The 21131-nt window shown below is 36.6% G+C and overlaps 1 protein-coding gene across 8 annotated transcripts in view; it reads left to right on the top strand.

The window, feature by feature from the left end:
* FOXP2 (forkhead box P2) overlaps positions 1 to 21131 on the top strand; it is a 402834-nt gene that overhangs the window by 50174 nt on the left and 331529 nt on the right. For all 8 annotated transcript variants that reach the window (XM_064422362.1, XM_064422357.1, XM_064422356.1 and 5 more), the window contains exon 2: positions 10596 to 10736. The gene's annotated coding sequence lies outside the window, so the exon portion shown is untranslated. The remainder of the gene's footprint in view (positions 1 to 10595; positions 10737 to 21131) is intronic.

Here is a 21131-nt window from a genome sequence, read left to right as displayed (position 1 = left end):
TCTGTCAAGTATATAATACACATTTTAAAATTTGTCTAAATATTTATGCTCTTGAGGGGATCACTGTATCTCTCGACAGACAGTTACAACCTAGCAAGTAAATAAATCAAACTTATTTTTTTCACATCTTTATTGTTTTTTCAAGAAATTGTAACTGTTTGAAAGATATTTGAATCTTACCAAATTCTGGAAGATAATTTTATTATTTACTTAGGAAAAAACAACCTCCTATCTTTCAGCAGTGCCTGCAAATATATTTATTTGCATAAATATATATTTTTTAAAATGCTTGTATTTCTTCTAAAAACTAAAGGCCAAAATATGAGCTGAAGGAAATGTGTGCCACCACATGCTAAGTTATCTATAGAAATGCTATGAAGCACATTTTTAGCTACTTTAGATTTGCTTCACGATGTTCTGCATGGATTAGTGTTTTCTTATTTTAGTAATTTTCCTGCCTGTATTACATTGGTAATATGTCTGGTGTTCTGAGTCTTTAAAATGAAATAATTAATAGTTCAGTGAAATTCAGTGGAGCAAAGTTTGGTAATTTTCACTAATTTCCAGATAATGAGCTGTATTTTTCCTCATTTGTATGAGAAGGAAAATTATTTACACTGAAGTTTAGAATGCAGTTTGTAATCATTAAGAGTTACAATAACTGTGATTGATATCAAACACAAGATATCCGTTATGTTAAATACATCAGAAACTGTTCACTGATAAAACGATCTTGCAGTTTTAACTGAAGAAAGTACATTATAGATGCTAGTCTATAAAGTCATAATACATTGTACTTGCCTTCCTTTTTGCTCTTTACAATAATAAAATATATCCAGAGAAAGTAAATCTGTGATTTTAACATCTTTTGACAAGCACATTAGACTGCAGAAAGAGCATCCAAGTTGGGGCTCGGGGCATATGGTGCTACCTTCTGCTGACATAGCTCCAGAACAAGTCACTGTGTTCACCAGAGGGTCATATTCAGACTCTCAGGTTCCCTCCTCTGGTCTGGGGGAAAAAAAAGCATTTCCCCTTCACATGGAAAAATCAGAGCACAAAGTGCAAACCTCGCTACCCTGGGATACCTTCATTGTGCAAAGAACACACAGATGCTGTGAGATGTTTTGCTATCAATCAGTTTTTTGTCAGGGCATTCAAAAAATGCCCTTTATTGGCCTATGTAGATGTTTATAGCTACTATTTATTTCTGAAAAGACACATAATGGTACATTGAAAGAATAAATATTTATATCATGATGTGAAATTGTAGAAGCATTTCAAATGCATGTACATCCAAAGTATTATTTGAGTAGGTGTTTTGTGAATTGGTAGCAACTGATTCACAGTTATTTTCACATCTTTCTAGATTGTCTTATTTTATTGAGATTCAAAGGCTGGTATTTATAATAGATAATCCAAGTGTTGTGTGTCTTGGGAATTCAACATATGGATGAGGATATGGAAGACATTAGTTATATGAGATTTGTTGACCAGCTTTTAATTCAGATTGTCATTTTTAACACACGGCAGTGCAGATGGTGAAGTTTTGACTGTCCGTCAGAGCCCAAATACCTTAGGGGCAGCTGTTGCTGATAAATCATTTTATGTGCTTTAGGTCAAGAGTCATCAAACCTGTTACAGCACCTGCTTCTATGTATGCAAATCTGTTGTTTTGTCATTTCATTAAACAAGGAAAAGTAGTGGTCTCTCTTGGCCATAAGTAAGCCAGGAACATATCCCATACGAAGTGAAATACAGCAAGAAGACAACTGTGATTTCTGCAGTGCAGCCGAGGGATGCTGCTTCTGTTTGGGGGCTTTGTTTCTGGAAGACTGCCTGCAATTTGGAAGGAGGGTAGAAAGACAAGTACATGTTTGGAGGCAAGAAGTAAAGGGAAGGTGTTTGCTGTCATTGACTGTAGGGTAGTTGTGAAGTTTGACATGCCCAGAAGCCAGCGGGTGCCATGTGGGGCTCCCCTACACTGCATACCTCTGTTTTCATCATCTGCTGAGCCTGCAGCATGATTTCCAGGCACTGGAGCATACAACATGTCTACTTCGGTTTGGAGCTGATTGATCCACAGTACAGAACACGCTTGTGGGATCTTGCCTTGCTATAGAAGAACATAAATGATTGAAATGTTTTCTTAAGAAAGAAAAGTATCATTTGTTTGTGTACTTCAATGCCCAGCAAAAAAAATCCTGTCAAATGGCAGCACACTGCAAGAACTGGGGGTTTACTTAACAAGGTTATGCCTGAGCTTTGGAAACTCTAAGATGTTTATATTTGTTTTAGTCTATCAGGTATGTAAAGAGAGTTTAAATCATGAGGACGAAACTTCTTTGTTTATTGCACTTCACAAGTAGGGCTGTGGCATGCAATAGAAATGGCACTTAAGGATGTTTTTTTAAAGCAAACTGACAGAAGATTTTATCCTGCACTGCCATAGATTGCTGTGGGGGAGAAAGGGAAATAGTAAAATTGATGAAGAATTGTTGCATGCTGTCATTTTAGATTATGTTATTTTGCTATGACTTTGCTGCTAATTTTTTTAAATTATAAAATTCCACTGTTCTACAAGTACCACATTAACGCTGTCGCCTGTTAATTACTTCATTCCATGGCTAGTTTGTCAACAGTATTTTAATCAAGCCACCAGCAAAAATGCTTTTTGAACATTTTGTGGAGAAAAAAGAATACCCCACTGACCTTTCAACCTTGTCAGCTGAGTTTTCCCATTCTGACACTAGGCATTATTTTTGCAAAGGTTGGAATTTTAACTCTTCAATGAACCAGATATCATTTTTATTGGGATATTAATTCTGGTAGGTGCTAATCTCATCAAGATTTGCAGACATTTTCCTTCATAGGCCATTCTGATTTGTAGCTTTTTCTTTTCACAGCAGTATTAAATACCAAACCTCTCTGATATGGAAGTTCATTAGAGATATGTCTTTGATGGCAGCCCTTTCAGGGCTTCAGTTTCAAATACCTTGATGTAAAGCTTAAGAAGCCATTGTGTTGTAAGCCCTCCTTGATGTGTCTTATTTAGATCTGCATAGTAAATCAAGGAAAGTAAATAACAAGGCAGCAGATGGAAGCATGGAGATAAGGCCAGTGAACAATTGTATTTGTATTTTGTTATGATGTTGACAGGAGCTAAAATTCACTAATCTAGTTCAACTGATCTGCATTTCAAAGAAATCTCATTTAGCAGCAACTTGAAGGTTTGGAGGATAAAGTTCTTTTATTGCAGCTTTTATTGCATTCTTCGCTAATTTATCTGGTCAAGATTTAGCCTTGCTTACTTAAAGCAGCAAGCATGTTACAAGGAGTCTTAAATACTACGAAAGAATTAATGTCTAGACTATGAACTGAAGGTAATTACATATCCAGCAGTGAATAGGCTACATTTAGGAAATACTGTTGTCCAAATGGAATTGGAAGAGAAATGCAGATAAGGTATTTCCCCACATTTTCTCTAAGGTTTTTTTTTAATTATTAGTTTTTAATTGCGTCAAAAATGAATATATAAGCAAATGTAAAATTATTAAATCTAAACCCCAGAATTTTTTGAACTGTGGGTTCCTTCATGCCATACTTTGCTGCTCTTTTTACAAACTGAGAGCTCATATTAAGGTTTAATTTAATGATTGCCTTCCTGCATCTATTAAACAAAACTATTAAAAAGTGGAAAATGATTTAATGGAATGAGGGACCACAATTATTTTGTGTGTGCTCTAAATTATGCAGATAATGTATATGTAAGTTAGGTAATTTGTATCAGATACAGTGCAGCCATGTCATTTGGAAAAAAAAAAGTGATAAATGCATTGTAAGAATCAAATATCGTTAAAATGAAAAGGGATATAAAGTAAAATTTAGGGTTTTCTTTTGGAAATTTAAAAAAGTTGTTCAATCTTAAGGCCAAAAAATAGACTTGGATTTAGTTTTCAGTTTATGATACAAATACTAACGATGGACTGTTTAGGCTATTGAACATACCTATGTACAGACATAATGATTATAAACCAAAGCATGCCAGGCTAGTGTACATCCACTCTAATAATGGGCCCCAGTTCTCTAAGACATGTAAATTAAACCCAGCAGCTGCTAAGTGTTAATGCCATAGTCCTTGCTGCCCTTCTGCAGCCTGTCCTTGTAACAGAGCCTACGCCTGTGTCCCAAGGACTGCACTTCCATCTCATTTGCGGTGTGGGTCTTTGCACTTCTTTTTTGTGTGTTTTTGTGGGCTTCAGAGGAGTGGAGGGGGAGGCAGCTGGGGATGAGGGGGCTTGCTAAGCTGCAGTGATATCTGATAGCTTTGGACTGTGAACTCCATAGGCTAATCAGATCATGGGATGGTGGTATATGCTTCTTTAGTTGTAGGATTGGCTTAAGCATCTTTTGGTTCCTCCTTCTCATTCCTGTACCTCTAAAACCGTTCAAACAGTTTTTTGTGGTCTGGTGGACTCCATGAGATTGAAAGCAGCTTTTATTTAGCCAGTGCACTTTTGATCTAGATTAGTTTCTCAGTATGGCTGATCATATAGCTCCATGCATGTGTTCCTTGGCACAGCTCAGTGGCAAGTGCTGGGAAGGGTGAGGTGGTACTGGTCCTGCCTCTGCCACTGGAAGAAATGTTCATCAGTCTACACTCTGACAAATACAGGCCGAGCTTCCACAGCGGAGCGAGCTATGCCACATCACAATTGTTCACCTTATGTATGTTACATCTCCTCACTCCTCTCTTGCCCTAACAAGGATGACCGTGTTTTGGTCAAAAGTTGTTCACTTGTTTTGCAGGACTGTTTTGAAGTCAGCAAAAGGGAGGAGTGAGGGTCTGCAGGTGGAGCTGAAGAAGGTTAGGGAAGTTAGGGCTGCTTTGGCTCCAGGTTAGAGTGGTTGAAGTCATTGTGCTGCTGCATTTTCTGGAAATTTTAAGGCCAGACCTCTGTACGCTCTGTATGCCTGAAATGAAGTAGACAGTACAAATAGCAGTTATTCAAAAAAGTGATTTGCACTGCTTTGTGAGAGAAATATATACCAGTCAATAAAATGATGACAACAAAATATATTTAACTCCTAGAAAATTCTAGTGTAAGTGAACATTTATTTATATCCCAATCTGCCAAAGTTGAGAAGTAAAATTTTGAATTTAAAGATATCCCAAGGATGTCATCCTATTTACAGCACTCAGAAGCAAGTAGGTCTATGAGATCAAGCACAGACAGACATGTTCACATTTTTAGTTAAACCCTACCTTTTTCTGCATAACAATCTAAATCATCCCCTCAAATAAACGTATGCTCCTGTTGTCTGGCCTGCCACAGTGTCCAGAGTTTCTTCACCTATAATCTGTTTTTAAAACCTCATGCCCTTGTAGCTCTGGCTTCAGCATGGCTGGCTCTCTCTCCCTCCTGCCTAAGCCCAATGCGCTCTGGCGTTGCCTGAGGTGACAAGGAGGGATCCCGGCTGTCACTGACTGCTCGCCTCTTGTCTTCCTGTCCCTGCTGGCTCCAAGCACGTGCTGTGTTCCTCACTGAGCTGCACAGGGGATAGTGGGAGAGAAGATAAAGGGAAAAAGGAGAAACAGAGGGAAAAAAAGACAAATGGAATTTTATGGAATTTCTCACATCTTTCTCTCTGCAAAAACCTTTTACACCCTTGCCAGTATTACAGGAGTGCTGCAGCACCAAAACAGTACTGGACATTAATGAGTAGCCTTCTCTTGAGTGACAGGGGTCCAAACTAGTTAGCAATGAGGTGGATTAAAAACCAAACTTGAATTCTTGCTGCCATCACATTGGTGTTGATGTTGATTGCATAACCCTGATGGGCTGAATTGCATGTGATGCTCCCTGTCTGGAACCACACTGAACTGCTCAACATTCATTTTTTCAGCTCCTGCTGCATATCCCTATGCTGAATGACAGCCTAATGTAAGAAAGAGAAGGACAGATAGAGCTGGAAGGAGTATGAGGGAGAGGAGGCACTTCTCCCACTGGTGATGACTGGAGTAAAATATTCCCAGACATATTTGCCACAAGAAGCACTATACAAATTTACCACTATCTATTGAACCTTCCCAAGCTTGGATTTTAGTTTTAACAGCCATTTATCAAGACTTACATGTGTTTGACCAACATTATATCTTGGTTGGTGGATTGCCTGGAAGAGCTAGTCAGCTTGTGTCTTCTGTCATTCATCTGGTATATATCATTTCCTTTGGGATGATGGACAGGTAACCATGCAAGGAATTATTCAGACATAAGTTTTATTTTGCTTTCATGCCATTCTATTCTCTTGCAATTCAATTTAAGGTTGTATTTCTGGTCAATATATTTTAAATAAGTATTGACTAAATCTGCAAGAGAAACGAGGAATATTTCTCTAAATCTTAATGACAAGCCAAATTCAGAAGATTTGAAGAATTTGGGATACAACTGATGAGAGGAATAGATTTTAAAATATTACTAATTCTAGGATGCCTTTTCAGATGTCCTGTATGACATCTATATAAAAACATGAGAAAGACTTTTCATTATCTTTGTGGCACTGATGCATAGTAGAATGACCCTTTTACCTGTAGATACCTAATTTGTCCTACCTTCCTTTTATTTTGTTATGTAGGAGAGGGGAAGTACTGCTAACTCAATGTTTCTCTTGTTTCCAGATTAGGACAATGATACCACAGAGCAGCTGGAAGGGACTTCAATACAGATGTATTTATTTCTTTTGTCCCTGTTTTGATACATCTTTCTTAAAAATAATTTTGGCATTTATTAGCAAAGCAGTAATTATTTTTGTAGTCTATGTTTTTTTAGATATCTGGGTAAATGCTTTTAGATAAACATGGTTCTAAAGACACATGATTATAATACTGCATTAGGCAATCTATACACTTAGAAATGAGAGTAAATATTGTTCAGTCTTAAAGCAAAACAAAATCAAAACTCCAATCCAATCCTTGATTTCATATGCTGTGATATCAGGTCACATTCTACTCTGGTTTTTTACTTAGTTGCACCAAATATGCTGTAGGTATTGGAAGTAAAATTGATAGGGTGCTTATCTACAAAAATGAAATTTTGTATCATATTAATCCCAAAAGAATTAAGAAACTCCCTTGTGTAGTCCTCAAATACTTTTTTCTCTAATGCATTTTTCTTTAGCAATTCTAACTCTAAAACTCTAAAAATATGCAACAGATAAAGTATTTTATCATCACTTATTTAGGATGGCTTTGTAATGCAGCTGTATATTTATGAATTGCCAAAGAAGTCCTGTAACTGTTATGCTAATAAGATCACAGTATGATATGTAGCTTTTACTTTGTGTCTTAGGTAATTTATGGGAATGGTCTGAGCCTGCACACAAATGTAGATTTAATATCCCAAATTAATATGTATGTACTCTGAATTAAATTTGAGTCCTTAAAATTGCAGGTTAATTGTATCACTGTGCTGTTTCAGAAATAAAAAGAACATAATCTAAGAAATTCTTAATGTAAAAACATATTCATGTATCTTTGATATAAGTGGATTTCTACCAGGTATAATTGAATTAAGGAATATATGTAAGAAATTTTTAAAGCAGGCATGAATGGTTATTTAACCTTCAAGTGAGATTATATGACAAATGGTTCAAAAGAAAGCATTTGTAGTTGACACAATTTTTTGAAGTTGCTGTTGATTTCTAATGCTTGGTAAGTATAATTGCGTATCAACTTTTTCCTGTTCATGTGCACTTGTTCGAGAGACTCAAGATGATACTCCTGGGGAGATTTTGTAAGCTTGTTCATGGTAACTGGAAGCCACACGTGGAAAGAGTAAAAATCAGCACTTTTATTTGACAACCAGTAGGTAGCCACTTTTCTCATGTGTTTTTTTTTTTTGTGTTGTTTAAGTAGTGGTGATGATAATTCTGAATTGTTGTTGCTACTGTCAGATTGTATTCAATAGGTTTATCCTGCAATAGTATTTTACCTTCTGTAGTATACCTGGCACCCATGTCTCTAAATTTTGTCATTTTTCAAGAGACTTGTCTTTGCTCATATACCAGTGCTGGAACATTTGGTTCTTGTTTGGTACAGTTTGCTCTGATTTATAGTTAGTATCAAAGTGATGTGAAGGGAATCAAACAGACCTTGAATACCTTTTGAGCTGTCAGGTTGTATTTCTACCCTTAACATTCTAAACAGAAAAGCTGGACAAATAATAGAAGGGAGAGGTAGCCTAAAAAGTTGCTATAGGCCAGTGTTGCCTGAGTCTTTGATCATTAGCATGCTGTATGGTGAATTTCCTTTCATCCTCAGTGAAGCCATTTAAGCTGCGGAAGCAAACAGGAAACACTGTAGCAGTCCCTTCTTTTTCAGAGAGGGGACTAGATTGAACAGTAAACATACTTTGATCCAGTATTTCCAACTGGCCAAAAAAGTGTGAGTTATACAAATTCCTCACTGTAGTGTCTAAAAAGAGTGTTAATGAATAGGTACGTGTGTAGATATACTGGAAAATGTCTGGGTTGTGGGTGATATTTGAGGGTATTAATTCATGCATCTTGCAAAAGGGATTTTGGTTGCATACTGATGTCTGAACAAAGTTATTTCTGTCCTGCTATGTTTTTTTTTGTGCTAGTACAGGCTGCTTCTTCATATAATGTTCCAATGCACAGCTCTTCATATAGGGATACTTAGTCCACAGACACAAGATCTGTATCTAGTAAGACAGCAGAAAGGACTGGTTGTATTCCTTTGGTACACCTGGTAGGTAAGGATAGAATTAATTAACATAGTTTTTTCTCCAAAGTGTGACATGCCAGTCCATGACAGCAGAAGTGTTTGTTCCTGATGACAGTCATTCACTTTCCGCTGGTTCAGAAGGCTTCCCTGAAGGAATTTTAATTGATCTGCACTTACCCAAAATAAATCAGAAACACTGCTGTATCCTAGAGATTAAAGCAAAAGAGAAGATATTGGAATACAGAGTATATGATTTTTAAGGTTTACTTTGAGATGAAACTTGGGAAATGGAGGGGCTGACCTGCATTTATATGTGTTGAACTGAGTGGGAACATATGGATGAAGTTAGACTCAAACCCATGAGACCAGTGAACAACTTGAGAAGCAGAACCTTGCTTTGTAGCCCTCTGCCCTGGCTGCTTTGGGACTGTGGACTGGGGAGAGGAAGGCTACTGCTGCTTTACAGTAAGACTTTGCTACCTCATTGGATTTGATTTTTTTTTCATTGGTGATAGTGTTTTGGAAAAATCAATCAAATTTATTAAGCATATAGTAAAGTACAGAGAACCATGGGATTTCACTTTGGTGTTCAAAAGGATCTAGCCTGTACTTCAAATGCAACTAAGACTAGACTCCGTGTATACCTAATGCAGTAATTCTCATTACTGTGAGTAGTGAATAGATCAGTGTAAAATGGATATAAAATTTGTTGAATTAGCACTAACATATGGGAATATACAAGGAGATAGGACTGGTCATCCTGGTTCAGACCAGTGGTTCTCTTAGACTGTCATCTGTCTCCAGAGATGGCTGTCTTCCGAGGATACCTCCACCTTCCTCTTGACTTACAAAACCTCCTTGCATCAACAGAATCCTTGGGAAGAAGTTCACAGTTCCGTCACACAATTTGTGGAGAAGAAACTCCCATTTTTCTTCTGAACCTGGCTTTTATGAGGTAGTTCTTGGGTTCAAAGGATAGGGAACATGCAATGTCTGTGCAGTCTTTCCATCTTCAGACTTCTGTTGTTTTCTATCATGCCCTTCCTTAAGTCAGCTTTTTTTCCAGTCTGGATATTGGTGGCATACTGAATTCTTCTTCATATATGGAAACTGTTTTAAACCTTTGATCTTGTATCTTTTCTCTTCTGAACCTGTGCTAATTAATTCTGGTTTTTTGTGTTCTGTGCTGGACGAGAGGGGCGCACGCTTTTCAGTATAGGGGTTAATACAGTGGCAAATGACATGTTACATTTTGTCATTTATTGTTTCCTAAATAATTTTTAGCATTTAATTTATAGATTTGACTGTGATGGAATGGTGAGTTCTACGTTTTCATGAAGAAATTTCAATGAGTCCTATCTATAATAAGCCCCAGGTCTCACTTTCTGAACATTAAAATGTAATGCAATAGAGCTGTTTTGTTTAACAGAAGATTCAGATTAGAATGTTTGTCAAACTGGATAGGCAGGATGGTTTATGGTGAAGCTATGCTCAACATATTGTGGTTTCCTGCTTGATCCCAGCCAAAAGTATGGAGTGTCTTTGTGGTTCAAAATAAATAATAATGTGAAATAGTCTTTTAACTTGTACACTTGCTTTTTCAAAGAAATGCAATCTTGTTATTATGAATCTCAGAAGTGAAGCAGGTGATTGCTCAAGGAGTAGTGACTACTTCCCATGTCTCATACAAAGAAAGAAAGATGTGAAATGTGTGGGATTTTTGGGTGTATAATACCTGTGTGTAAGGATGACACTGAAGTATGTTTTAAAGAGGTGGTTGTAATACCTCGCAATAAAACACAATATGGATGCTTGCACTTACTGTGTTCTTTTCTCTTTTTATCCTTAGATAACTTCAAGAGAAAGTTAAGGACCTTTTGTCCTCATCTGCCATAGATGTGACAGACACTTTTGGAAGGAGGACCAGTTGAGCAACAAGGAAAAGACCTTCCCACAGCACAGCAAAGTGACAAAGTGACTCTGAAGAAATGTAAGTGATTTATAACTGAACTGTGGCTATGTTTCTACTGTGGATTTATATGCCCTGTAATGCAGGGGAGGAATACAGTACCCCATCACTGAAACATATTGCTTATAGATGTAAAATACGGTTTAGGAAAAAAAATTGTGGACCATGCAGAAAATAGATACCCTTTTGATGTTAGTGTGATGGTAAGCTATGCTACAATTTTTTTTTTTCCAAATGGCAGTTGTTAATGGGATTGAAGTGCTGTAAGAATCAAAATCTGTTTTTCTACCATTTTCTACTCATCTAGATATTGGTCAGTTTAGATACATAGAAATTAGGTAGCTGTATCTCAGTCATTCTAGATTCTGCTTACCCTCAGGAGAGGGGCAGGCATCTCCAGAGGCCAGTCCATCTGATTCTGAGTACAGTGCCTAAGGAATGCAATATTATTTGCTGAGTAGATTGTGTTCACTGCTTAGCTTTGAACATTAAATGTTCAATGAATACTTCAACCTAGCACGTCTGTGTAGGATGCAGTGCCAGCTTCTTTTCTCCTCCCCATATTGTCATTCTCCCTCATTCAGCACGTGTAGCTGTTCATAAATTTGGAGAATGGATCAGACTGAAAATAGCCATTTATTTGTTTGGTTTTGTTTTCAGCTGGGTTTATCCCAGCCTTCTCCCATATGGCTGTCCAAGGGCTGTCACTGGTACAAAGGGTGATGTGAATGGGAATTAGCAGCCAAAAGTGTGCAGGAGCACATGATAGCAGCTGTGCTAGTTTCTGCTGCTTAAATTCCTTGGTGAGCAATAGTCTTAGACCTCATAGATATTTTTAGTGCTTTGCCATTTATAAGAGTTAAAAAATGTGTGAGGCACCCTTACTTGCTATCTAGTGGGGAACTACTGCTTTGTTGTGCATTTCATGCTGTGATAGTGCTGTCTTTTGTGTCCTTCGTAAATTAAAATTCTGGTCTCCAAAACCAGTAAATGGTCATAAGTGGCTAGCAAGTAAGCAGGTGTCAAATCATGATTTATAGTGCAGGCATGATACTGTATAATTCATACATACATACATAATTTCTGAATTCTGAAGACGGTAGCCTGATTTTGTATAGCACCAAACATGACGTGTGGGTTGGGTGATATCAAATGGTTAGTGGTTGGACTAATTTAGGCTCAAGATCCTTGTCTCCTGAACAGTGAAATGCTAAGTAACATTTCATTCTCACAGTAAATACCAGATGGGAGCGTGTAAAGAAGACAGAGCTAGACTTCTCTCATTGACACCTGGTGACAGGATGACAGGCAGTGGGTACAAACTGCATACAGATTATTAAATTATGTTTCCATTGAAAAATAGTATAAAAAACTTCCTTATCTTGAGCATGGTCAAACACTGGAGAGGCTTGCCTGAAGAGGTTGTAGAATCCCCATCCATGGAGATGCTCAAAACCCAAATGGACAAGCAGCCTGCTGCATCTGACTCTGCTTGATCAGGGATTTAGATTCAATGAGCTTCTGAGGTCCCTTCTAATCTCAGTTATTCTATGATTTTGGGGGTAAGGAAAATCAGAAATATTCTGCTATTTTATGTTATGACAATAATTTTTTTCTTTTTTGTAATATTTAGTTATTCAGTTTAGTATTTTACTTAAGTTTTGGCAAAAATGAGACATGGCAGAATTTTCAAGCTTTCTAAAATGTGTTAAATTATATTTAAAGACTTGTGGTTGTAACTATGAAAATCACATTTAAGCCTGTGAAATTATCTTTTAGCTTTGAATTAGCACCAGGTTTCACGTGATGTGAACAGTCACATGATGGAATTTTAAATGTTTAAGAATAGCATCTTTTTCACTTGATCCATGGCAAGAATAATATATTTTTAGTATCATTTTGTGCTTGGGAAAAAAAATCTCCCATAACTAGGTACAAACTCTTGCAGGTGAGCTCCAGTAATCTACAATAGAAATAGCTGTCTTCCTGAAGTTTTTTTAGAGATCAATGAGAGTGACCTAAGAATTTCATGATAAGCTCTGTGTTCGGTTGCTTGCAAATGGCCATTCTGGGACAGTGCATACTTTAAGAGGATGCCAGTGTAAACATATAAAAACTGGGCAAATGTACAGGGAGAATTCACAATGTAGCCTTCTGTCTTCTATGAATGTGTGATTGAAGGGCTTCCTTGTGTTTTGAAATACTTAGGAGCAAGGAACTCTCCTCTTCAAATGTCAGCTTTCTTGAATTTTTACTTTGATTAATTTGGCAGACTTGTTCTGCCCACAGTTTTGCTATAGCCTGAGTGTCTTTGCAAAAGTTTCTGAGATGGGGGTATCATTCCTGAAAATGGAGGAAAAAAGCAGTCTAAAAAAAGGTCTATGACCTCTTCTTTGCTTTTGAGCCAAGGACTTGGAATTTGAAAGGGAAGCTTTAATGGGTTATAAGATGTGTCTTTTGCCATGCCTCTGAATATCTGTCCTTATTGCACTGAATTATAAGCTTTTAAAAATTGCTGCTTACTCATACACAGAAGAGGCATATTACTTTGTCAGCATATTCTGAAAATAGTCCTTGTATATTCTTAATCTTCTAGAAATGACTGAGTCTGTCCTGGCTTGGAGATCAAACGCTGTATGACATTTCAAATTTACAGATCCCCTTCTATTTTCACAAAAGGGTCTTGTTTTTTTAATTTTTCTGGGACAGTGTATTTTGATTCTTACATTTATTGGTAATTCTGATTTTTTGTATTTTATGCTTACTTTCCCAAATGCTATTTGAGAAGGGGTGTCAAGAATGGGATTAATTTCCCATGATGTTAGCCATCTAAACCTATAGGTGGTATAAATCTGAGCTGGTCACCATAGGCTTCTTTAGTCAGTGAAGAGAGATGGAGACTTCCAGGGGAGGATTCCCATAGCCTCTTTCTATTTCTGTCTTTAGATAAGACAATTCCTTCTTTAGAGATGCCTGTTTCTTGTCACTTGCAATAAAAGCAACCTAAGTTGACTGGCACAAATTTAGACTTTTAACTTTTCTATTAAGCATTAAGACAGATACATTCCTTCTCATGTGAAATAATTTGAAACTTAAAAGGCAGAAATGTTATCACTGACATTCACAAAAACATCCTGCTTTTACACTAGTAAACAAAATTATTTTAAAAATTATTCCTTTATTGTTAAGGTGATATGTACAAGCTTATTAAAAGGACATTTCCCTTATCTCTTAGATTTTGTATGTAACCATTAAAACAGTGAACTTTAAATGCCATTTAAACATTGGCATTTAAAGTATTAATAAATTTTGTGTGTTTTCTGATATTTGGGTTCTAGGTTAAGAAATGCAAATGTTTTAAGTTTATGTCATTACTTAATTTCTAGTAGGGTAATAAAAGGGATGTATCATGAGATTGTGGCATTGTTGCCTTTTAGCTTGCAACAGAAGTTTGAAAAAATTTGGTGCTAATATAACAGACAAAAATGCTCTTTTAGTTAATTTAAGAGCAAGAATTTAGGTGGCTTTCCAATTTGAAACAATTTGCTCTACTATCAACTAATTTTGATAATGTGTTCTATTAAATGAGATTGTGATGAAATGCTGTTTTCCATTTGTATTGAAGTATTTTCGATTTTCTTAGTATTTTAAACTGTTGTCTATACTTGAGTAATGGCAACTACATTGGCTGACCCAGGGCAACATAACACCTTCTTCAGTCCCACTTCTCCTGGGTAAGGGCTGTATGTGGGGAGCACTTTCTTGCCAAGGAATAGTTGAGTGTGTCTAAAAGGCATTAGAAGTAATCTATGCTGGCTTTATTTGCTTTTTAGCTAAAATGCGGGTATATGACATAGAAATTGTGGCATAATTTATTAACAGGTATCTTTTTATGTCTAATTGCTATGTATATGAATTATTACCTGGAAAGGCTAGACTTACCTAGACTTACTTTATACATGTTTATAACATCACTGTGATGGGATTGTGGGCAACAGTTGAAAATGTGTCAAAGATGGTCTCAGTTATTCTTGTCCTGTTGTTCAGAAATGCACGGGACAGCTCATGGTAAGCCCTGTTTTTGTACTTCCACTCATGGTTGGCTGATTAACCCTTATTGGAGTGTATACATTTTTCTCTCATGTATAATTTTGCTTTGAATATTACATTTTTTATTAGAGGTGTATGTTTAATTTTGTTTCCGTCCTTTCACTGTTATTTAAAGTGATACATTTAGTTCAGTATTGCATATTAGCAGCATGCATGTATTACAGTGTAAAACTACAGCAAATACTGATTCCTGGAATCTACATTTGGCTGAGGAACTCTTTTTTAAAAGAGTTTCTTTTTAAAGAGTGTTGCAAATTGGCCTAAAGAAAGTGCTTAGAGAATGGAGACAACCTCATGTTAGTAATTTGTAGTTACTTTCTCTTTTTCTGTCTGCTCCTTCTAATAGTTGCACAAAATAACATTGACCAATGTTTGTATTGCAGTATCACTAAGTTATGTGTTCTAAACAAGAACAAAATATTTCCCTTAGAAACACTTTTACATCAGTACTTGCTGGCCAAGATTCTCACTGGTAAATACATAAAGCTTCACCAAAGCTGGCAAGCTGTCTTTTTGTAGTTGAAACAAGTTTTATAAGCTTTATTTTTTTCAAGCCTATAACATTGTCTGACTTTATTTGGATTGGGTTAGTGTTATTCCCATCCTTCTGCAACTTTAAGAATATTTAGTTTTGAATGAATTTTTAGCTTTATCACAAAAAACCCAAAAGACCCTAGTTCTCAGAAGATGAAAAGGGCAGTTCAGCCAAGGTGCCACTAAACAGCGGATGTTTGAGTACTGAAGAACTGTGCCTATTTTTATTGAACTGTAAATTTTATGGCACTTTGTCCTGACCCTGTTCGAGGGTTAAACTGAGGAGATCCAACAGTCTGAGAATATCTGGGTTCAGTGAATGAATCTGAGTATAGAAACCTGAGGAGTATCTGTTCAAGAAACACATTAATGACTGCATCAAAGTTAACAGAACAAGTATTTTCCACAGCATAGGCATCTAAGTCAGCAGGGGTTTTTTAATAATAGAAAATTTCACAGGGGCTCAATCCCATTCCATGCAGAAAGTGAATCAAGTTCCTTTCACACTGTTATTCTGACTCAAAATTTAAAAGCAACCTGAAGTTTCAAATAGGGAAAAGGGAGAGATGTTTTGACTGTTGCAGACATTTTTAGAAAGTATAAATATGTGTGAATAGTTGTTCTAAAACTACCTGTGTGCTATGCATCTTGTCTCAAGTTGCAGACAAACGAGAGAAAAGGAAAGTTTTTGCCAGCAAATCTTAATTTCTTCAGCTTATATAAGGTCTCTTTTCTCTAGAGGATTTCGGATTAGATTCCAAATTGGAATCTAATTGGAATTGCTTGAGAGCATCAATTGATTGGACCTTATTCCAAGTATTCTGACTGTCAATTTCATTCATTTTGTACTTTGTGAGAAGTAGAATCTTACTACTTTGATTTGAGAGATCTTTCCTGTAGTAGAAGTGAATGAAAGTTGGGTGATAGGCTAAATAAGGATGCCAGCTAAGCAGATGCCTTTTGCTAAAATGATGTTTTTATGGAGTCTGGAGTCCTGCATGCAGTTACAGTTCCCTGGCATTGAGCTGTTCAGGAACTGGAAATAGTGTGAAACATACATTTTTTAATGGAAGAGAATATTCTTCATAGAAGATCAGTAAATGTTTGTAAAGAATTACTGTCTATTGGCAGACAACTGCATTGTTGCACTTCAGAGGTAGAGGCATTTGGATGATGATGAAGGGATTCTTGTATACAGCTAACAAAGCATGGGGCGATACTTCGGGGCGTAAGTCATAACATGTAATAATATTAATAATACACTGCATCTGAGGATTTCAAAGAATCTTTACAGAAGACATCAATGAATTAAGATGATCTTAGGCCCCTGTGCAACAGTGCTAACACTTGGGTGGGTTGAACGCAGGAATACCATCTCATTTTTATGGCAAGTTGGTTACTGTACCTTTGCTGCACACAGGTAATTCAGGAAGTATCAGTATTTTCCACATGGAGCTCATAAGGCATAGAGAAACAGATTGACTTGTTCTGGGCAAACAGTAACTCCAGCATAAGCATTCTGACACCAAAATCATCCCAAACAGCCTGGCTGTTTGCAGTGATAGTTGGCTCAGGCTGCGGAGTCTCTGCTGTTGTACAGCTTGAAGAGCTATGTAATATTACAGAAGATAACACTGTGCAAACAGTGCAGTTGGAACCTGGCCATTTAGTGTAACAGTTTCATAAGTTCTGATATGCTGATGCATGTGTATGTCAGAAAAGCAGCATAGTTTTGTGTGTTAAAACCACTGGAAGGAGATACATTAGACAAAAACAACTTTTCAAGGGCAAGACACAAACACTGCAGTTGAAAAGTATAAGAGCAGTAACCATCTGCTGTGTAGTATGTTTTGATGAAAACACACATGATGGAAACCAAAGCTAATTAAACAGTTATTCCACTATGCAATTTAGGGTTTTTAAAATAATCATATTAAAAAAAATTGTTTTGGAGAGACAATTGTAAAAGACACGTTGGGTTTTGTCCCTTCAGCACTGCTGCCTGTTTATGGCTGACTTTGGTACATCATTCCTAAGGACGATTCATTCCTTCACCTCTTGTCCCTCCCGTTGAAGGAGATATCAATAGTATCTCAAAAGTGTTCTTTAATATTTTTCCATTCTAAACCTTGTATTTTGAGTTAGTGAAATATAAAATTGCTTCTCTCCTTTATCTGTAGTCACAAATGAAAACATGTAGGTTCTCAACTGACACAATTTTGGTGAAAATTATGTTTTAAAATAGAAACCAAGTACGGGTTATGCTAATAGAACCTCATTTGTAATTTAAACCAAAGCTGTTAACATTCAATAATGGAGCCATACATCAAGGAGTTTTCTGCAAAAACAGAAAAATACTAATTCTTCATCCTCAGATCTGCAAATCCAGACTGATGGGATTTCAGCCCTTCATCTTTTACTGACAGGCGGCAGCATCAGTGGAATAAAACTAAAATTTTATCCCCTTTCTCTCCACCTCCTTCCCCTAATTTTACTCTGACAGAGAAAGAATCACAGTTTTAACTGGTATCTTAGACCAGGGGAAAAAATGGTCTGTCATCAGGTCTTTTAGGGAGAAAGAGCTCTTCAGTGGAGCAGTTAAATGGTATTTTGATTCTGAGGGTGCATCTTATACCTGTATTTTTGTGAGATATGATAAATGGTTTCTGAGACATTATTGAGAGCAGAATCAAGGTCATCAACCTTCCTCCAAGAGGTCAATATCTCTCAGTTCTTGTTTCTGTTGAAAATGTTAAACATGGGGGAGATGGGCTCCAGATGGACTATCTGAAACTGTGCACTCATATGAGGAATCCCCAGCCATATGTTAGTACAGGATGTACTTCTAATTTTTCACCTGCAAAAATCAGTGACTGATCAAATTTTTCTAGATAAATTTTAATTGATTTTGCAATAATTTGATGCATGCATGTTGAAGTTTCTCATTCTAAATCCCCTAACATGCATACATTACTGTAAAGTCCTCTACAATTCATGATGAAATAGAAGCCTTTGGGTATTTTGAAGTTGAGACCTCCTGTGTCTTTGGAGAAATTCATTTGGAAGCCCTACAGCTAAATTACAAAGCTCTTCATTGTCTGCAAATGAGTTGCTCCCGTTCTTGAGTCGGCTTATGAAGCTGACTTCCTGCATATGGCTGAAAATACTTGTTTAAAGAGAGAAAATATATAAATCTGCCACAGGAAAAGAAATTATCCATGGAAAACAAAAATAATGTGGTCTAATACCTCGAACACGAATGATTGCCATCTTAGCATTAATTGGCTTCTGCAGCATCTCTTAGCATTTTAGTTTAAATCAGGACTGCACTTGAAAAGTATCAGGATAGACGAGCCTCCCATTGAACCTTCCTGATGATGAAGCTAAACAAGGGCAAGTGTTTGAAGAATGGGCCTAACCTGTGCAGTAGTACAAAGTCAAGTATCATGAAGCACTTGCCACATGTGTATAACCTGTTCAGCTCCGGCTCTTCTGTTGTGCTGGGCCATTTTTCTTGGGCTCTACTATTGCTTAATGGTGGTGTTTTCTTGGTTATAAAAGACCATGGAGATCCTTGTCATAAATAAGTCTGTAAAAAAAACCTACCCTTTCATGTCTCTGAGTAATGTAATATTTCCACTTTTTGCTCACATAGTAGATTAGAGTCTGTAATTGTCATAATCACATGTACTTCTATGACCAGTGGGATATTTTCATTTTGTGTATTTAAAACTGTGCTGAAGGAAAAACTGTTTTCACCTAGTCTGTTTTCATTGAAACTATCATTTAAAGAAGGTGGTGATTTCACCTTCTTTATTCAAATTTCTAAGGGAGACTTTGAACAGATATCTTAAGAGGAGAGCTAGATGACCAGTGGAGGGCTGTAATTTTCAACTCCTGTTTCTATAGTTATATGATAACAAAATCAATGATGAAGTTATACCTTGTTTATCAATAGCTAGGAGAAAAAAAATGGAAGTTAATACTGAAAGCCAAACTTGATTATCTTTTCATTGTAATCTTCTGCAGTTTTCTGTATTGTAATAAGTTGTGTGTGGGTGTGTATGTAACTGTAAGTCTTCACTGGGTATTTAAACATGATTTATGAGCTCTTGGATATTGAAGTCTTTGCTTTTGGCCCATCAGCAAATATCCTGTTCCCATGGCACTGTGTGCTGAGAGAATGACTTACCTGTTCCTGCGCTCTTCAAACTCAGCCAGTAGTTACTTCGGTAACACACTGTGAATTGGTAAGGTGATGCTTCTGAAGTGCCACAGGTGCCAAAACTAAAGATCAAAATATTTTGCTACTGTGTTTATGAAAAGCTAGCATATTGTAGTCTGCCATTTAACAATTTAAACTTTCACTCATTTTAGCATTATTTTTTAAATTATTGTGCTTACATAAACAGCTGAATATTTTTTTGCATTTTTCATGCTCAGGGATGGGACTGGAAAGCATGGGATGTAAGGAAATAGACTGTTTGTAAATATATGTAAAAAGATACCAGGAAAAAGGAGAAAAAGAAGATTTGGTGGCAATTTAGGGAAACTACTTTGTGATCAACTGGATGACAGGAAGGCATTAGTTATGAAATACCCATTAACTCTCAGTAGAGTTAGACCAGCCACTATAGGACGAGGCAATCAACATTTAATACATTTCATTGATAAGATGAGCAAGGTAAAAAGTAAATTTAAAAAATGTCAAAGTGGACTTTATAGTGTTTTGCACAACATTGTAGTTGCTCAGCAGGCTCAGCATAAACACAGACTCTTCAAAATTCTTATTGCCTTATAGAGCTGTAGGGACAGTCCCAAACAGATTTTCAAGATGTTGAAACATCAGCGTAACAGTAAATTTGTTAATGTTGAGCTGCATATTTCAAATATTTTACTCATTGATGGATACAGCACTTTTATTGGCATGGCTTATGATTAGTATAAAATAATTTTAAAATAATTGCAGATTCAGTAACCTTGCTTGCAATGCAGAAGCCTGGCAAATGTATTTTCAAGTGTGATCTGAAGATAGATATCTCTATTTACTTCCTATGAACAAACAACCTGTCTGATCTACTTAAATTTAAAGAATCAAGTATTTATAGTTTTTCTCAATTAATTTAGAGCAATTGTGGAACTAATTTTCACTTAATGCTCTGCTCACTCATATAATCAAAAGTAAAATCCTTAAAGTGGAACACAGATGATTCCTTTCCTAGGCAGTAGGAAACACTGAAAGCCTGAACTGGGAAATTCTGGAAAGAGAAGGATTTTTTTCCTCTCATGCTAGTGTGTGTGAGGTCACTTTACCCTGAAATGTTCTCCTGCTCACTCCAGACCTATCTTAAAGGGCTTATGGAGGAAAGAAACAGAGTGACTTAAGTTCACCTAACAGTTGCTAAAAAGATAAATCAGGTTAGAAAATGAGTGGGGAAGTGACACCATTTTGAAGAGTTGAAGTCCTGCAGTAGTGTGTGGTTGTAACATGTTAGTTAAGTGCTTCTTAAATGTGGCTTGCATTCTGGCTCTATTCTTAGAATTTACTGCTAGGCTCCCACACAGAGATCACATTTGTTGCTGTTGTTGACGATGTCATTTTTTGCAATTTCTTGATTGCTATCCTAAGCTAATGGGGAAATATTATGAACCTAGTTTGAGTCACTGACAGGCATCGTGTAAAGATATGAACAAGATACTGCAAAGGCTTTGGTGACTGTCTTGTGTTTGTATTACTTCTCTTTCTGTGAAGCTGAAGCTGGCTTTAGAACC

This window comes from Passer domesticus, chromosome 5 (genome assembly GCF_036417665.1).
Source record: "Passer domesticus isolate bPasDom1 chromosome 5, bPasDom1.hap1, whole genome shotgun sequence".
In the NCBI taxonomy this organism is placed as follows: domain Eukaryota; kingdom Metazoa; phylum Chordata; class Aves; order Passeriformes; family Passeridae; genus Passer; species Passer domesticus.
The sequence above is the reverse complement of the archived record's forward strand: the minus strand, read 5'-3'. Positions and strand labels throughout refer to the sequence as shown.